We start from the raw sequence: 20,381 nt of genomic DNA on the forward strand, positions 1-20,381 counted from the left end.
AGGTCGTTGATCAATGTCTGTCCAATGGAACACTTTCAATTGAATCAGTCCTTGTATAGCCTTCAGGTACCAGTGGTTCAAACACCGGTGACGTATCGGATGCAATTGTTCTTTACGTTTCACTTGTATTTTGACCAGTTCTCGATAAATGCGTTCTCTCAACTCCACAGGCAAAGCACGAATGTTCTCTTGTAAAGTATTCATGAACAGATTATTATGGTAAAAAAGTTACTTCAATGTCTCGGTCCCACTAAGGGTAAGTAATGACAATTCGGTGACCATCGAGCATGTTCTACGTAGGCCGAATCTTGCGGTTCCCAGTGGTGAAGTGACACACTGCAACTGAAGCACTTGACTTTATCTCCTTCGCCCAAGTAGAAAAATCCGGCTCTGGCTAATTCTTCGGGGGTCGGTCCTCCCAGATACTTTGGCCATTTTCCTTTGAACGATTGAAGACGATTTTCAAAGTCGCAGTATTCCGACAAACGCACAGGAAACGAATATTCGTTTTTCACAGGTTCGTTTCGATGAGGGTTGAGTGACATGGGTAGGAGTTTGCTCAGGGCTGGATGACATCCGTAGGGGGGTAGACGTGAAGGTGAACATTCCCCTTTAAAACGAAACCCAGTAAAATGTCCAAGAGGACGAGCGGCATCACTTTCGCATCCCACAGGTTTGACACGCACAGCATCACTTTCCATGACAGGGGTAGGGGCACTAAAGTTCCCATGATGCTTTACGGCATCGCTCAGGTCACAAGGTACAGCATCGGTCCCATCGCAAGGCTCACAATCGCACTCGTCTGCAAACTCCGTTACGCAATTACAATGGTAACCACATGGACAATCGCAGTTTCCTTCCGGACATTTTCCGTCGCAATGCATGGGTCTTATCCATCCAGTATTAGTCACACTAGAGGAAGATACAACTTTTTTACAATCCCCAAACTGGAACGATGTCTTTTTCAAAGTATTCATCTTGTTCGCTCGGTCTTGGTAGTCACAATGAACTATCGATCTTGACCATAGCCCCTTTTTTATACTAGTCGCAATGCAGTCTCCAGCTTGTACATCTTTCCTTTTTTACGTTTTTTATGTCTTGTTCTGGAAGGTACCGTCTCTAAGGTACCGTCAACATTGTACCGTAGTGTGATGGGTGGATAGGCCATAGAAAGGTAAGGGCAGTGCGGAGACCATCGAGTATGTTCCAGAATAGCTGAATCTTTATAGATACATAGATCCATTCGTAACTTCAGTCCGCAAGCAAAACACTGTACCTCGTATCCCAATCCTGACTCAGGTCCCAAGTAGACAAATCCTGTTCTAGCTAAAACATGCGAAGAAGGTAATCCTTCCCTATCCGTAGGCCATTTCTGAAACGTGTCCAATCGACGGGCACAATCACAATAGTCAGGTAAGAAGACTGGAAAATGGTAGGGTTTGAACTTGGAGTTCTCATCGGGTTTCTCACTCGATTCTTGCTGTGGCGAAGTCATCTTTCTGGTGGGTGGCTATCCTCTTTCAACCAATGTTTTATACCGACGTGTCCATACGGTAAGGTGAAATGATTGGGAAGTCGAACTCGCTTCTGGTACACGATTTGATAAACTTTTTCCAAAGGTCGACTGACGATGTGGTGAGTGGGTAAACGTACAATCTTGTTCGGTTGGTGAGTGGTCACTTTAAAGTTTCCATCCTCTCCCGATTGCAAGGCTTCTTTCAATACCCCAAAGTTCACCACTCGACTGGTACGATAATTCAAAGTCAGTCCTTTCACTTTGCACGTCGTGTGCACTTCTCCTTGTTTGTCCCGGTATTCGTAACCGTAATTTTTGGGACCGCCACTGACAAAACTTAGAATCTTGTCGTCGGGATGCTCGTCTGTCCAGGCTCCTAAACGGTCTCCTTCGATGTTAGGGTGATGTTGAATCGGGTGATGGATGTAAATGCAACTGTCCGTGTCAAAGTACAGGACGCGTTCTTCTAACAGTTCTAAAGCTTCGTACAATTTTAAGCGAGCATGGGCTGTCACGTAAGCCGCAATGATGACATTTCCAAAAGGGTCGTCTTGTACAAAGTCCAGATCTTCTTCGTAATTGACCAAGATCAAATTCTCTCGAACGACGTCCACGTGTTTCATGTATTTGGTTTTGTCGTGAATCATCTGGAAGTAGCGGGAAGGTTCTGTCAAATATTCCGTCTTGGGTAAACACGGTCGTTGTGCCATTTTGCCCCACAAGCAATTTAACATCACTTTGGCAAACGATCGCCTACCTTCGTTTTTCTCGATGTGGTCTAAAGTGATGCCTTCTTGTTCGTAGTATTTCTCTTTGAATTGTATTTGGTCTTCGGGAGTGTGACACCAGGACGGATAGCCGCTGGCTTCTTGCTTCAGTTTCAAAAAGGCATCCACGTAATCTGCGAAAATGCCTTTCTGCGTGGGGTCACCCTTGCGGTATTGTTGTGTCTTGGGAAAGTGGCAAATTTCGTACACTTCTAACAGTTGGTATCCCATGTCCAGAGCTTTGAACAATTCCACGCTGACCCAGGTTCCCGTCAAGGCCCGTTCTTCCTGGGTGTGCTGACAAGGTTGGTCTTGGTTGCACGTTTCGGCACAAGTACGGCACAAGGGAAACATCAGTTTGCCTTGACAATGGTGAGGTAAGACGGGATGGTACAGGTTCGTGGGAGGCAAAACTTTGCACTTGATCAAGCCTTCGTATTGTCGAATGTTTTTCAGGTCGATGTGTTCCGTTAACAATTGCGGGTGCCCTACAGGAAAGCGACAATATTTGCACACGTAGGGATACAGCGAACACACGTCCAAGTATTTGATTTCTTCTCCTTTCTCTTCGTCGGCTTGGTACAGCAAACAGGTGGCATTGGTCCTTCCTCCGTACAAACTATCCCTCGGGTTCAGCGGGTCCATGAACTGGTAACTTTCCACGAGGCGTTTAAACTCGGGATCGGTTTTCATACGGTGATCGTACTCGTGTTCCCACATTTCCACCACTTGGTATCCTTGCTGTTCTAACTTTAGGCGCCGCTGACAAGTGTCCTGGTACAAGTCTTCCATGGTTCGTTGCAAAAACTGATTTTTAGTGCCACGGTCAGGGTAACAGACGGGACATCCGTGAAATAAGCAACCGTTAAACTCGTACACGATCTTGGGGTTTTCTAAGTCCCAGCCATCGACCGAATACGTTCCGATGGTCTTTTCGCCCCCTCCGTTGCGGGCATGCTGAATCCACTTGTCTTCCTTGTCGCACAAGTAATGTAACCAGCGTAGGGCTTTGACCGAGTATTGACGCTTGACATAGTGGGTCGTTTGAGGACTGATGACAGCCACGGTCTTTTCAGGCATGAATCGTTGGCGGTACACTAAGGAACACGCTTTGGCAATGGTGCAAGCTTCTTTCAAAGGATCGACCCCTCCGTGTTCCATGAACAGTTCTCGAAATTTTCCACAGCAACGCCGTAAAATGTCCACGTCGGAACGACAATACTTTAGCATTTCTTCCTGAAAGTCGAAAGGGTCCGAGGCGTGAATCTGGTACCAAGCGTAGAAAGCTTCTCGTTGTTCGGTACGCATGTTGTCGGGGTCGTAATAGTGAGCCTCTGGTAAATGGGGTAGAACGACGTGTTGATTGGCTTCCGTATTGAAAAAGTGTGGAAAGTACCCTTTAGCCATTTCTGTCATTCCAAACGTTTTAGGCATTCGACTCAAAGGCATGGCCAAGTAACTCATCGAATCTTTAAACTGCACTTGTCCCACTTGCATGAAAATGATTTTGGCTCCGTTCAAAGTCACTTTAGGACGCTCGGTGCCTTGTTCCGTATAGTATCTGAGAAGAAACTGTCCATCGTATCCGGAGAAATTGTGAGCCATCACCGTGGCATGACGATGACAATCTCCGTAACGTTCGATGTCCTCTTGGCTCCACGTCTTGTCGACGGGGTCTAAGACCCATTGGGCAAAATCGGCTAACGTGTTCGGTCCCCGAAAGATTTTTTCACGCCCTCCAGGAATTTTGCTGCAGTGAGGGCAATGACTGAAGATAGGTTCTTGAATGCACTTCTCGCACGCTCGATGAGCCACGCAGAAATTAGGAATGTGAATGCCGGTCTCTTGCATGCATTCGAAATCGAAAAAGATGAAATTGCCTTTCTTCTTGTGACCGTCCTCTTTCTCTGGTGGGGGTTGGTATTTTTGCACGTAACATTGGTGTTCCAAGTCCACGATGTGGTGACAAATGTGACATTTTTTCTTTCCTGAACATACGTGTGCCTTGACACTATTGGTACGTATGCCTTGTCTACACGCGGGGCACAATCTCAGCAGTTGACAAGCGCATTTCTTCTGTGAACCTTGCGTCTTCAAATGTTGTTGGTAACAGGTAGGGCTGACAAACGTGCGCAGACAAGTGGAACAAGGCACTGGTTCTTCGCTCAGACAGGGTGGAGAGGCCAAACATCCTGAGCATTTCCATCCACAATGTTTGTGTTGCTCTCGATTATTATAACCATAGTCACATTTCTCACAATAATAAACATATCTCAGGAATCCAGTGATACTGGTAATGGTATCGAAATGGTCATCGTGATGATAAAGGTGAATGTATTTTCCGTCCTTAAAGTCTTGGCCTCGAAACAACAGAGGTCCGCGCACTTCTTGAGGGTGCACTTTCAAGGTGTAGCGTGGAGCTAGGGCATCTTGCAATTTTTGCATCTCAGGAATGCCACAGGGTGTGTCTTTGGGCAGTCCGGCTTGTTGTAACAGGAGTTCTGCTTCGTTTCGTTGTTTGGCTCGGTCGGAACGTTGAATAGTGTCCCAGGTTCTTTTCCATTCTACCGTGTCGTTCTTGTTGGCATAGGTTCGTCCCACCACGATGGCACGGGCTAAACACATCTGGTCATGAGGGTTGTTAATTCGGACGAGACTTGTTTTGGTGTTGCGAAGGTCGTCCACCAATAACATCTTTTTGCGTCCTGTCCCTTGAGGAGGAGAGACGTGGGTCATGTCCAGTGTGGCTTTACCATCGGTGATGTCAAACTGATCATTAGATTGTTGTACGTGTTGAATCTTGTCCATGACTTTGGAAGCAGTCAATTCTGCAGGGGTGCTAAACTCGATCCAAACAGGGGATTTCAAACCGTCGTGTTGTATGGAAAGTCTCAAGCGATCGTCTTCTTTGGGTTGACATTGTCGCTTGAGTGCAGTGAGCAAAGAATCCCACACCTCAGTGATGAACACTTCTGCTTTCTCTAACGGCACTTCAGCCTTGAAATCTTTAAACTTCACCGTGTATTTGTAAGCCGTGGTTCTAAATTTTCTAGAGGAGCGCTTTTCCGTCTCTCGAATGGAATAGTACTTTTCAGGGTTGACAAAGGGTGGTGAAATTGGTTTAGAGGGTTGGGATTCTGGTTCACTCATGTCCTCTTCAAAATCACTGGCATGAATTTGTGCCAAGATTTCAGCTCTGGTACGAGGCGATAGATCACGTTTCTGCCTCTTACTTTCTTCTTCTTTCTTCTCGAATGAATGGGATCGTTTCATCTTGAAAGCAAAAAGTCAAATGACTCAAGTTCAAACACCATAAACTACTTTATAGTCATAGCAGACTAGCGTATATAAAAGGGTGTGTGTCTTGTCCTTTCACTATTCATTTCACTCTCAAGCCGAACACAACGATGGAAGAGACTGACCAGATGGAACGTTTCGTCAGAGCTTTGCGAGGGGTCATTAGAAAATTCTCTTCAGACCAGCCTACGGACTACTCTCCTTCCTTTAGAGATAAAAGTCAAGATACTTGCTATATCTGTCAGAAGAAAGGGCATTGGTCTTCAGAGTGTCCAGACCGTCAAAAAAGAAAAAAAACAGGGGATAAAAAAGACAAAAGTCAAGATACCTGTTATTATTGTAAAGAAAAAGGACATTGGTCTCCAGATTGCCCAAAAAAGAAACAAGAGGAGTCAGAAGAAAAGAGGAATTCTTCAGAAGAAGAGAGGGATTCTTCAGAGGAAGAGAGGGATTCTTCTGAGGAAGAAAGCAGACAGGTGAAGAAAAAGAAACAGGAGAAAAAAAGAAGAAGGGAAGAAAGCGAGGAGGAAGAAGAGGAAAAGAGTGTGACGGTGAAGAAATTCAAAAAACAGAGAGACTAAACAAGGAGACAGAAGAAATCAATGAACTTTTTATTAAAGTGTTGTGTTGTGAATTGTGAATTGGATTGTAAAAAATGGAGAAAAGAATAAATGAATGATATAAGGTAAGAGTCTTTGAGTTCTGATTTTAAAATAAGAAGCTACACTCACGCACTCATACACAGACACGTACTATAAGGGTAACATGGGTGAGTTATATTTTTTGAGTTATTGGCAAATTGAAATTGTATTTCTTTTCGAGAAATGTGGGTGGCCCTGAAAAGGGCCTTTTTTCTTTATGGTGCAGGGGTGAGTTTAAGCAATCAATTTTAACTGCCTTAAGCCTTTGCCACGGCCAAGGCCTACTTCTGGACTGCGTAATGATGATGATAATGATTGGGTTGAAATCACTAAGGGTGGTACGGTAGGCTTAGTCACAGGGTTGACATGTTTAGCTCGGGAAGGTCGTATTCTCTTCGGTCGTGATAAAGAAGTCTGATACATTTGTTTCAGACTTCTTAACTCCGCTAAAATGTCCAACAGTACCGTGACCGTTTGATTTTCACCCTCTTGTTTCTTTGCTGCTACTACTTCTTCTTGCTGTTGCTGCTGTTGTTTTTTTCTTACCTCTTCTTCTTGCTGCTGTTGCTGTAGGAGAAAAACTTGTTCGGCTTCCTTTTGTCGTTGTATAAATTTCTCCAATTCTTCTTTCTGTCTCTGTCTAAAATTCTCCACTTGCGGTAATGAAGAAGGTAACGAAGGTTCCGGAACAAATTCTTGCGAGGAGAGAAAATCCACAAAATCCCAATTCACCTCTTCTGAAAGTAAGTCCGAGTTCCCTTGGGCAGTCTCCCCTGCTGGTGCACCCCAATGGATCGTTTTCTGAGTTTCCGTCATGTTGAATGACTGTCGCATAGATTGACTGCACACAAGCGCTAGCAGATCTATATTGACTAGGTGACGTCACAGACTGCTCTCTTCGGATTGGATGCGGCTGGCTGAATTTTGTAACGCGTGTTTGGATTGGTGAATGAACTCAATCCGTTTCAATCCTACCTGTACCTATAAATAAGCGCCGTTGACTGCATTGATTCACCTGTTCTCGTCGCTTCAAGATGTGGACCACAGTTGAGTCATCCACCCTTGTGTCTTCCATGATGTTTCGGACAGACTTGCTCATGTATGTCCGATCGAAGTGGACCGTTGTCCACAGGACAAACACCAGCCTGTGGATACGTAGGATCTACGTCGAAAGACAAGGATGCCTAAAAAGAGTGCTGATGTACGGACCAACAGTGAGACGTAGCCTAAGAACAAGAAGAAGACCAATGCGGTGCCATTTATGTTAATGAATAGATTAACATAAAACCCAAAGGCCCTTTTCAGGGCCAGCCATATTTCTCGAAAAGAGATAGTCTTTGAATTGCCTACCCCTTTTTTTAAAAAAAATTTTTAAAGAAAAAAATCCCATGTTAAATTCCCCTTGTCCGTAGAGTGACCCACGATTTATTGCCATGTTAAATTCCCCTTGTCCGTAGAGTGACCCACGATTTATTGCCATGTTAAATTCCCCTTGTCCGTAGAGTGACCCACGATTTTTCTCCATGTTAAATTTCCCTTGTCCGTAGAGTGACCCAGGGGTGTTTTTAATGCTAATTCCCATTGTCCGTAGGGTGACCCCATTCACTACTCATATGTTTTCCTCGCAGAAAACATTCAAACTGACGAAAGGTTAATTTGGTTGTGATGTTGTTTCCGGGTCACATGGCACACAAGTTTGAAATAGTGTTTTTGATTGAAAATATGGGATCAATAAACAAAAATAATACTTTACAAAGCCCATCTATGCGAAGAAACTTGTTCAGACGCATCGCTCATCTTTTAATTTAACACCGACAAAGCTACATAATTAAATATTTGAAACTGAAAGTTTCATGCAAGTGTTTGACTCTAAGGACTGGAAATAATCTCAAAGTGCCTTTAAGGTAGCTGCCATGAAATTGTTTTTTTCTTCTCGTGATGGCTGAATATATATCTCATCTCTCCCTCGTAGATTTTGAACGAGAGTTCTCTTGGAATGCTATATGAGTAATATAATACATATAACAAACATGCATTTGATTTATATCAGTAACTTTACTGCTTACATGTCCTTTTTGATATCGCATTATCGGTATGCTTCTCGAAATGCTACGAAAATAAATGGCTTCCTGCTTTAAAATTAATTAAAATACCGATGCTAAATGTTACGTCACCCCCAACTATGTATATCAGTGATACGAAATTTGTCATATGCTGGCGTGGTCAGTTTTTTTCCACAAGACTACACTTACATCTTTGAGACCAGTTAGAGTAAGTTCTAAGTCTATCATTGCCTTTGCAGCTGGAACTTCAGAAACTATATGGCATACAGTAAAAGTTTGCTAAGTGAAACAGTTACCTTTTTCATGAAGGAAAATGACACTTACCTGCTTCAGAAAAGAAAAAGCTGCTATTCCTGAAAGAAAACCGACGGTGAAGCCAGGATTGTGGAATACAATAAGATCACATGCGAGACAGCAAGTGAATCTAAGCTCCTATAATCTTTGACTGTCAGATCGTATCAGCGCAGGCGAGCAGGGCAAGCTGAGAGGAATGATTCCAGTATCACATCAACGATCTACAAACTGTTCTATCGTGGAGCAAATGCACTAGAACCATATTTGTCCTAAACTGCACCTTTGGTATTTAACCAAGGCAACTTTTTTGTTTTCCTACTCAGGTTGTCTACTAAGCCATTTTAAACTGTCAGGGAACGAAAAATGTCAAGAAGAAATATAGGTCAAAGGGATCAAATATACTTTCCTGAGATATATTCAACTTTGATGTGGAAAAGCAGCAAAATGAAATAAGTTAATGCATTCCTTTGTATTTCAATTTGGTTAATATATTGATTGACAAAGCGCGGCATTGTGGCATAAACTGGTATCCCATTCTAATGAACCATTTTACTGTATGCATTATTAATTACCAGTTATAACCGTAACTTGACACTCTAAAAATTACATCAGAAATTTTGAAAGAGATTATTTGAATTAACTTTGTACAATTGATAAATTTGATCTTAAGATGGTTACATGCCCCACATGTGCTAATAGCCAGCATTCTTTAAACTTTGTGGAGATCAGAATTTCACATTTAGTATACGATCCAACTGTACATACAGTTTACTTGTGAATTACATATTTGGGTGCAAGCACTTGAAATATCCCAAAATAATATCCCATCGTCAATTTACTTATGTATGGTAATATATTCTAATTTAGTACTTTGAAAGAGTGAGGCATTGTTGCATAAGCTGATATCATATTCTAATGAAGTAATCTACATAATGACTGTTAAATGACACTCTTAAAAATACACATGAAATGCTCAAACAGACCATTTTGACTGAGTTTTACAATATATCTTAATAAGTATATAGTAGGGCCAAATGTCCTTGACTATCATCGTTAAAAAATGTTTTTGCAGGATCAAAATTTCACATTTAGTTGATAATAAATGATCTTTATGTACCTAAAGTTGATCGGCGAGGCATTGGTTCCATGTACATGGAAAACTAAAAAATAATATTTCCGTCATGAATTATTTTTTATAATGATATCTTTTATTTTAGTATATTGCCACTTTTAGGATTTGGACACAGTGGAAAGTACAGTACTGACAGACACATGTAGGGACTATCTAGGAAAAGTAATTGTGATTTCAATCAGCCGAACATAATAATTAATATGGTGTTTCACAAAAATAGCAAAGGTAAATACTTATGACTGAGGACCACTTTTTCGTTTCCTCTCGCTAGGACGCGATTGTGCAGATGTCCTATTACAGAGGCACGTTGCGGCTAACATTCCGAAACTCATCCCAAGCACCATTGGTAGGAGAGATTGCCTTACAGATCAATCAAGCTGGTCCAAGTTTTAATAGGGAAGAGTAGATGTGATAAATATTCTCACGCTGCTTGTCCGTTTCGTTCGTGCCTTATTGGTTCCAGTTCAGGTCGACCGCTGTGGAGAGTCTCCTGGCAACGTGTTTTACTTCCATTTCCTAGGTCAGATATAGACTTTCGGGCGATGACGTGTCGTCAAACACCAAGCAAAGAAAAGAACCATTTGCCATCATTTATAGTTTTTCTGTATTTCAGCTATGAATTTGATCCTAAGGATTTTGTGCAAGCATACTAAAAGCTGTGTACAAAGCGTGGGTCCAGTATTCATGGGCCGTAACTCCACTAAACTATGGTACAGGAAACTGATGTTTAAATTCCGCACTGCTATGTCAATAATGGACCTGCATATACACTTTTCTTGATTCCATTAATAAGCAAAGGAATTACTGTGTATAAACAAAAGTGGATGGCCCCAACATTTAGGATCCACAACTTTGCTAAATAATAATTCCTGTCTAACACTAAAAAATCAGAATAAGCCAAAGTGTGATCAATTTTAAGTTGTATACAAGGGAATTATTGCGAAGATAGGAAAGTTTTTTTTTTTTTTTTTAAATGGAACTTTAAGACATTATTAGCTATATCATGACGAGGAAAAGGCAGCTAAATGTCTTTCCCTAAGGACACACCCATGTAGCCAACTCGCGCTGGCCTGGGCAGGAATATAACTTACGGCCCTTGTATTGCGAGTCCGACGCCCAACCAAATGAACTACCAGACAATCAGGGCCATAACTTCGCTAAAAGATGCTGCTGCATGCTGAACAACACTGACATTCAAATTCAAATGAGGACTCATTAATATCGAACTGTCTACTGATCTTTTTTCTCAATCAAAACAAAGTAGCCCTTGATGTGCACAAACGACAACGGGTTGGGCGGTGGGAGTACTGCGTGGTGGAGTTTAATGGTGGGGGGGAGCTGTTAATCAGGTGCCCTAACTAGTAAAGAATGCTGATAATTGAGTCCAGCTGAGGTCTAATAAATATCTAGGTAAAGTCTAATTAAAATTAATTTAGTTCTGCATAAATGAAAATGTATGGTTTCCACAATCAGGGGCTATAACTCCGTGAAACAATGGAGAAGTAAGCTGATAATCAATCTCAGCCAAGGGGCTGTCAGCATCGAGCTGTCTGTCAAATTTGTTTTGAATTGTATCATAAACGGCAACAACTTTGCAAAACAATATCGCATTATGCTGACAATCGACTTCAGCCAAGTCAGGGTATATAACTTTGTCAAACCATATCCATAAATCTGATAACCGACTACAGCAATGGTCTTATTATTAAGCTACGTGCCGAATTTGGATGACACCCAATGCTAAGTAAGAGAGGATTAGTACAGCAACAAGTGCGAGTGATATGTAAAGCAACGGGGACATCATCAATCATAGATGCAGAACGCAGACAGTTAAATTTGTCAATCAATATCAAGCAGCGTACTAATATTTTTGATCAAAATATAATAGGACTTGTTTTGAAGAAACGAAAGTGAGCAGGTCTGATAATCAGAGAACGTAACTCTGTTAAACGACGGCAATCTTGTTTATTTTGCTGTGATTAACCTTTGGGTAGGATAACTTATTTGTTATACCAAACGCTATCTTGGCATGATTTATATATTGAGCGAAATTTACCACAATATTTGCAATAATAATAAACTAACAGAACTCAAACTCGAGTCAAATCTTGTTTTCCAGTTTTCTAACTCTGACCTTCTGAAATCCTGAATGTGGGAGCGATAATCCATTTCGTTCAGCCAATGTTTCGCAAAATGTATCATACCAAAGAGGGTGATACAAGTAGAGAACCATAAGTCCTGCTTTAGAAAAAAAACAAAGCCAGTGACTGAAGAAGTCTCACCAGATACTAAAGAATGCCAGCAAACCTAAAAACATATTACTCAAAAGCCAACTCATAGGACAAATTGTTGAAGTCACTGGCACTAAAGCGACTCTTCTGAAGGTCTAAAGGAGGTATTTTTAAAGAACAACCTATGGTTGCTTACCGACAACGAAAAAGTTGAAAAAGACGAAATTGTGTGTACCGAGTTGAACTTGAATACATAATACGACAGATGTGAAGACAGACATTGTGTAATCTAAATCAAATTACCCAGGTTACTACTTTAAAGAGGCCATGAAGCGGACTCACTAAAAATATCAATTAAAGGTTACGGTGTGTTGGCAGAAACATAATTTACGTCCTAACATAAAATATTGTGTCATCCAATATATTGGCGAAAAATTAGACTTTAAAAACGGAATGAACAGTCACAAAAAGCCATATCAGAAACAAGGACAATACCAAACTCGCCAACTATTTCCCTTTCGCCAGAACCCCTGTGCAATTCCTAGAAGTGTTGTCCATTAAGTCACAGATTTAGTGACAGTGAACCTGACCATAACGAGAAATTACTGATGTCACCGTGGCAAGATATGGACTTTTAGCATTACAGACGTCGCTGTCGATGAATATGGACGTATAGCATTATGGATGTCACTATCGAAGCATATGGACATTTAACATTACTGATGTACATTTGGGAAGCTATGGACATTTAGCATTACGGATATCAGTTTGGGAAACTATGCACATTTAGCATTACGGTTGAAGCTGTCGGAGCATATGGACATTTAGCATTACGGATGTTACTATGCGTTCATTTGGGATTATAACATTATGGGCAAACGTAGGGCCATATGGAAATGTAACGTTTCGGCCCAATAACAGACAAGAACGGGAAAAACTGTATCCATTACGATATGTGATTCTGCGTTTAGAATAAATTATTAGAACACGCCAAATGTCGTGGAGATTTAAATTCCCTTTTTATAGAACCGAATGATCAGTCTTATTCCGGGAAGTCAGCTGCATACGTGTATCAACTTAGTCAACCAATCAGAGAGAGAGAGAGAGAGAGAGAGAGAGAGAGAGAGAGAGAGAGAGAGAGAGAGAGAGCGTGTGTGTATGTGTGTGTGAAAGAAAATCACAAAATACAATGTATAAAGCGTTATTTTCATGTGATTTCTTTTCAACAAAATCTATCCTGAAAGTCTGGCAAGGGAAAGAAACATCTAGTTCTCATATATGCACAAAGGTAGCAAAGGGTCTATTATTGTTTTCATGTATATACTCAAATGCAATCAAACATACAAAGGAATATTTTTTATTTTCATCTGTTCACAATTATTATCCATTATATTATCACACACCACACATACAAATGGGGGGATATGGTCTATAGGCATACAGTCACACATACAATGAGAAGGAGTAGTTATTGCTTCTATACATGTACACACCTGCAGTCAAGGGAAAGGGCATAACATACACACAAGCAAACACGCACACATAAGTCAAGGGAGAGGATATAACATACATACATACATACATACATACATACAAAGGGAGGGATGCTGTTTTCTATCTATGACAAGATAGAGGCATAAAATTAAAAAATAAGCAGCAACATACCAAACGTTTTTTTAAAAAAAATTCTTCATAGTTAACTAGGTCGCGCAAACCATTGCAAGGCTACATTGCTGCTAGCTTGCATACAACCTTGTTCGCTCTATTCATATACACTAGGTCCCTTTCTATACTTTTAGTTATTTATTCGGTCATTTTATTCTTTTTCTTGAATTTATATCGCTTCAGTACTTAGATGTTTTGCTTCTATGTGCCACAATGTAAATATGCATTGTGGCACTTCGTGTCACTCGTGTGTGTGTGTGTGTGTGTGTGTGTGAGAGAGAGAGAGAGATCTTTTTTGTCCTCCGAGAAGATTATGCTTGTTATTTATCCCAATAATGGTGCATCTTTTGTGACATTATATATTGAGTTGTTCACATTTTGTTCCTTTGGATTTACTTGGAATTATATCCCCTGCTATTATCCAATCGTTTGAGAAAGTTGAGGATGTGTATTTGGTACGATACATAACTTTTTACTAGAGCACCATATGCGTGTAAACTATGTAAAGTATGCCAACGTTGATCAAATCCTGGTTATAATGAATTTTTGTTACACATCAGGATAAATATCACTCTTTAACTGTACATTTATCCACAAACCTAAACGTTAATCATTATCGTCGCGTAAATGCCACGAAAATCGAATTACCTCTATGACATATCAATATGAAATGCTTACCACGTTTCATTTGTCTTTTTTCAAGAGGTTTGCAAAGAAATATGCTATGAGGATTGTTTTACTGACAAGTCCGAGTCGAATCAATGTGTAAGAGAAAAACAAACTTTAGGAATGGTCAGCAATCTGTTCATATAAACAAACCCAAGCACTCCCACACCCCACTCCTGTTCCATAACGAAGAGTAAAATAAAGCATATAACTCTTTTTAAAACATGACGAGTACAATGATTTATCAACATGCATAGTTTCTGATGATGACCATAATATGTACTGCGCTCACAGCAATCCACTAGCAACTGCAAGAGTACAATCAAGAAGGGCTATAACTCTTACAAAAAAAATCGCAGCTGCACCAAGAATGTCTGAATGTACATCTTTGAACGATGACCATACTATGTAGCACCGTTCCGGTGGCCTAAGTGGTTAGAGAGTCCGTCTCGGATGCGGGAGGCCGCGGGTTTGATCCCCTGCCGAATCATACCAACTACTAATAAAATGGTACTTGCAGCTGCCTCGCTTGGCGCTCAGCATTAAGAGGTTAGTGCTAGGACTGGTCGGCCTGGTGTCAAGATAATATAAATGGGTGGAAAATGATGCTGTGTGCCTGCGGCTTGATACCCAGTGTTAGACATCACTATAAACTGCAGACATCGTAGCGATATGACTTAAAACTTGTTAAAGCTACGTTAAAAATCCAAATCTCTCTCTCTTACACACACATACATACACACACACGCACGCACGCAAACACACACACACACACGCACATAAACACTATGTAACAAATTTCACAGTCGTCCATAAATTTCTGCAAGACATGCCAAGGAACTAATTGCGCTAACGAGATTGAATCATCACCGAAAAAAAATACCAGAAAAAAGGGCAATAACTAGAAACAAAATTGCGGGAGCAAATTGATTTCTGATGTGTGCATCTTGAGGTGATGATCGTGCCTTACCATGTTTCATGGCAGTCCATCTATTGCTGCTTCACTAATTGCGCTAGCGAGAGTCTATCATAAACTTGCATGAACCTAAAATATGAAAAGGGCAATAACGTTAACAAAACTTTCAGGACAAAAGTGATTTGTTCATAGGCTCATCTTGATGATCATACTATTGACAAAGTTTCATGGGAATCCAATAAAACTGCAGAACTGTGTGCGTCAAGAGAACAGTAAATAAACTGCTACATGACAATCAAAGGTAGTTGCTTTTTATATAAAAAAAAAACGAATAATGCAAAAACGGTGGATACAAGCTGTATATTTTGCTTAAAAGTGTGCTTGTGGAATTTTCATGTCACATATTTTGCAAAGAATGAAAAACAAACTGGATTGTATTACATTTTAAGTATGTACATGAAGTCTTCATTTCGGAAATGGTCGACTGCACATCATCGGTGTCAGATTTATCTGTCCTTATATTATCCTTTTTATCAACGTGTCTAGGCAGCCAATAGGACATAACAATGTTTTGCAGATTGAATGATCAAATCATGTTTCTGTCAAATTTCTGGGATATTCAAGGATTGCCAGTTTAAGGTATTACAAGGTTTTCTGAGCGGAATGGCAATGCGGAAAGATGGAAAAGAATTTTCCATGTTGCTCATAACTTTAAGCAATTTATGCTTACAAATTAGCGCCTTATTTGGTAATCAGTTCTAGATATAGTTTGCAATGGTAGCTACAACTTTTCATCTTTAGAACCGTCTGCATACAGCGATGTATTGCTACTATATAATGCCCTGATTTCATTACCGTTACTCTGGCAAAGGAGGGGATGCATTGAGGACATTTTGAAGCAGCAAACAAATCAAATATAATGCTATTTTTGGTGGTGGGGTGGGGTGTTAATAAGCAAGGTGGTGATTTTGGAACACATAATTGCAAAGTATTTCCAACAGTGATATTTTCTGTTTCTCAGCGAGGATGAAGTCGTATGCGAAAAGTGGAATTAAATTTAGTTTCTGAACGTACACGTTTTGGCATTTGAGAATAAATACGACACCATATGCTAGATTAAATGAATTGGAAGATAGCTTGGTGGGCCACATTCATTAGTCTGAGCCAAGTGATGGTTTGTTTGCCTCAGCATAGGGGCTTCCTAAAGTGGATGCCCAAATGCAGAGACACAGTCTAGGTCCCTGATTATGTATCGGATAAAGCATATGCAGGTACGATTTACAGACCGATTAGTACACTTTCAACCGTAGTCAAGTTTGGCTCTTACTAATGACCTATAACTAATGACCAAATCAGCTCCCCAATATGTATTTGACACGACTCTTATTAAATCTGGGGCGTTTTATATTTGTGCCTGACACATTTAATATGTGGATGGCAACCTAGTTTACGATCTAAAATAAGCCCTAAAGATGGAGAATATTGCAGTTAGGGGAATCGAAAAGGGAGAGAGGGGAATCGAAAGGGAGAGATACTAAACTGGAGCTAAATCTAATTTCTGATCGCTGTATCTGGCTGTACATAAGCCATTTGAACTAAGTCACAGAGATAGTGACTTTTTATTTATTTTATATTTCATAATGAGATGCAGAAATGAATAAGTGGGCGAATTTGATACCACCACAGTGACAATACCATTTTTATCGGAGCAGTGATGATATCACTTTTAAAACTACTTTCTTATCCCGTTTAGGAAATACATATGTATGTTATTTATACTTACATATCCATATTTGGACATATTTCTTCTACTTCTTCCCTCTCTATCAAGATATGAAAAGTGTGTCAATACTGTATATTAATGTAAGCAAAGAGATATTAAAAAAAAAAAAAAAAAAAAAAACCTGCCGCGAATAGAACTGCCTACAAGAAAGGTAGTTTTATGTATTATTTTATTTAAAAATAGTTTTCTACATGAGTTGTGCAAGCTGACAGTGAATGCACGTACATGACCTGCTTCTTACGTTATTCAGAGACAGTAAAGCGGAAACATTCCACATTGTTACGAGTGGCAAGTCACGTGTGATAACGTGTTGCACTTCACTCATAAAATATTTTCTTACATCTGTTTATAAGCGGAATGAACTTCTATTAATAAATGTTGCTCATCTGCATAGAAATATGGGTCTCTGATTCAGCGTCGGTTCGGGGGGGGGGGGGGGTGACGGCTGGGGTGGGGGTTGTGGGGGTGGGTTATATGTGGGCATCAAAAGGACATTTATTAAATAAACAATTCAGAAAATAATAAATATACTTCGTTGCGTACTTTGTTGTCTTTAAATCGTTATATAGTAAATTATATGGGTTTGTTTTGACATTTGATTTACCTATATATTTCTTTATAACCAGGGCCTAGGGTCCTAACACTCTCGAAGTGGCCCGGGCCGCTCTCAACCTCTGAAGGGGAATACTCGGTGGTAACAACGGCATCTTATCAATGGGTGAATGCAAGTTATTGTGTGTAAAACAATTATAATCAATTTGCATGTGAATTGCATTATGGGGGCAGGGGCCCATTTTTATGTACAAATTTAATGCCGCAATCAGCGACCTAGTATAAAAAAATCATAAAAAATCAAATTATCAAGTGAGGTCAAAAAGGTCCATATTTTTAGATACCTATATTAAAACAAAGCATAACAATATTAATCACTTGACCAGAGAAGTCAATGGCAGTTCATAGCAGAAGAAGTTTATGCACCCCAACCCCTATTTTATACCTGCATTGTTCACATCCAAAGGCCATTTTTGACAGCATGTGGTGCTCACAGTGCAAACGCAAGCCCTTTCCCTGGATGAAAATTTTGAAAAACATTGTCTACTAAATAGCTTGATGCAATTCAGAATAGTTGTCATCCAAGCCGTTTTTTTTAGATATTCTACTTGCCTTGAACCCACGTGTCTACTGCCATGGGAGGCTAGGTCTTCTTCGTAGCCGACTATTGGCATTTCACTATCAACATTCTGCAGAGTAACTATGCAAGGTGTACATGCCTGACATCAATTCCAAGAACAACACAAGCCCGAAACACCTTGTTCACAAATATAGTCATATCTTTAAATAGTAAACAATAATAGCTGAAAAAGTTACACCATAGCCTTAAGTTAAGAAATTTGCCAGGGGCCAATTTACAAAACTGGACCCTGCCACCTACACCATTCCCAGTCCGTAGTAGGAGCTCTCTTGTTTGAAATGGTCATATTTATGAACATAAGTTTACTAGTTGGATTGTCAACTTTTTCGAATGCATCTTTTGTCTCTTACAGCCGAATTTGCTATGCATATTTCGTTAAGTTGTAACATAAAAGAAAAGTCAACATTAAAATGGATGCTATTATAAGCCCATATAAAATTCGTCATGTGTTGAAAACACTTCTCTCTGCATTTCGTTTATTTTTAATGACAATGTTGTTATAAATATTAGAAAGACTGCATCATTATCATGCATACTGTCACAAGCCTGAAAATAAAATAATTGTATTTTCTTTAATTAACACGCGCTTGGGGATATAGTGGAATGAAATCTTCTAAAAGAGGGGGCGTATCATAAAACACCATTAAACAGACTTTAGATTTAAAAACAACCGATGAACTATTTTAAGAACATGCGGGTATATATATATATATATATATATATATATATATATATATATATATATATATATATATATATATATATATATATATATATTAGCAACCCCATCTGCTTAGTTAAAGTCTGTATGCGGTCTTTATATACCACTTTAAATTCACACGATATCTCATGTGTAGGCAAAATATTTTCTTTTAAAAATGAGCTTGAACTACCCCGTTTACTGAGACAAACTTGGCTGGTCATTCCTAATATTTTCACGTTTATAAAGTGCATTTTTCGTTTTAAACTTTGAGAGAAACTTCGTAATATTCCAACTGCCAAGAAGGACTATATTAGCTGTCAGTTATATTTCCCATGTGGAAAAAGAATCTAACGGCTTTTATTTCAACAGAAAGCGTGTAGTAAAACTACAAAACGTCATTGACATTCTGTCTTTAAATACGTCAAATCCTTTCACAAGTTTAACCAGTACGTTACAGGGTCGTTCAATTAGTTTTTGCAACCGTAACCTTCTCAAGCGACAAATAAATCTTTGTGTCACAGAAACTAAACACGTGACACATCGTGATCGTCCAGATTTTAAGAAAGTTTACAGTGAAGGATTTTGTCTACTTGGTCCAGAAAACCAGGTGAGGTCAGTTGAAAACTGGTGAAAACCAGCATCTGACTTCTCAAACGACTGAGTCGATTCTGCGGCTATTCTTGAACTAAATATTAAGTGAAATATTCTCCCCTTCATTTGATAAATAGGAGCGAAGTTTCTGAATATCGGATGGATTTAATAAAGAAATTAAGGTAGGATTTGAAAATATAATGCTCGATTTTCATGCGTACGGGTCATTTTTCAGTGCGATTTGTTTTAGAAACGTGGTTCTGCAATAGCTCTGCTATTTTGATCAAACTTATTATAAATGTGCCAAGAGAACATACTGAATCAAGGTTGTGTCCAAGAAGACGTCTTTGGCAATATGTCACTTGCACAAAAGTCATGTTAAAAACTTCATCTTTCCTTTTGTTTAGAGCAAATGTAAAGCTCCAAATCAGCATAATATGTATTTAACAATTTATGACATCTTTACTAATTCGTTACTGTTACATTTGAAGCTTATTTTTCTAGGATACGTTCATCACAAGGAGGTTTCTCTAGATTCAATGGCATCAGCAGTTAGAAGCCACTGTCCAAAACATTGCCATGTATTTGGTTCAAAATAACACCACTGTCCTGTCGAACAGTTAGAGGTCAATGTCCAAGAGACTGGTATGTATTTGGTTCAAACACGACCATCGTAGTATCGAACAAGTTGGAGAATGGCAAAAAAATGCGAATTGGTTGCAAGGTATACCAGATTACAGGAATGTCTACAAAGCCATCACTGACCCGTGAAATGACGATACTTTCCTGACCTATAACTCGTCATCGTAGGTAATAGCTAGTTCCGTTTCTGAGAGACAAATGGGTCAGTAGGATCCATACAACCAGTTAGACATTACCAAGTAATGTTTAAGCCATTATGGTATAAACTTAACCGTCGAAACG

This window comes from Sinohyriopsis cumingii, chromosome 8 (genome assembly GCF_028554795.1).
Source record: "Sinohyriopsis cumingii isolate HCF-2022 chromosome 8, ASM2855479v2, whole genome shotgun sequence".
Classification (NCBI taxonomy): domain Eukaryota; kingdom Metazoa; phylum Mollusca; class Bivalvia; order Unionida; family Unionidae; genus Sinohyriopsis; species Sinohyriopsis cumingii.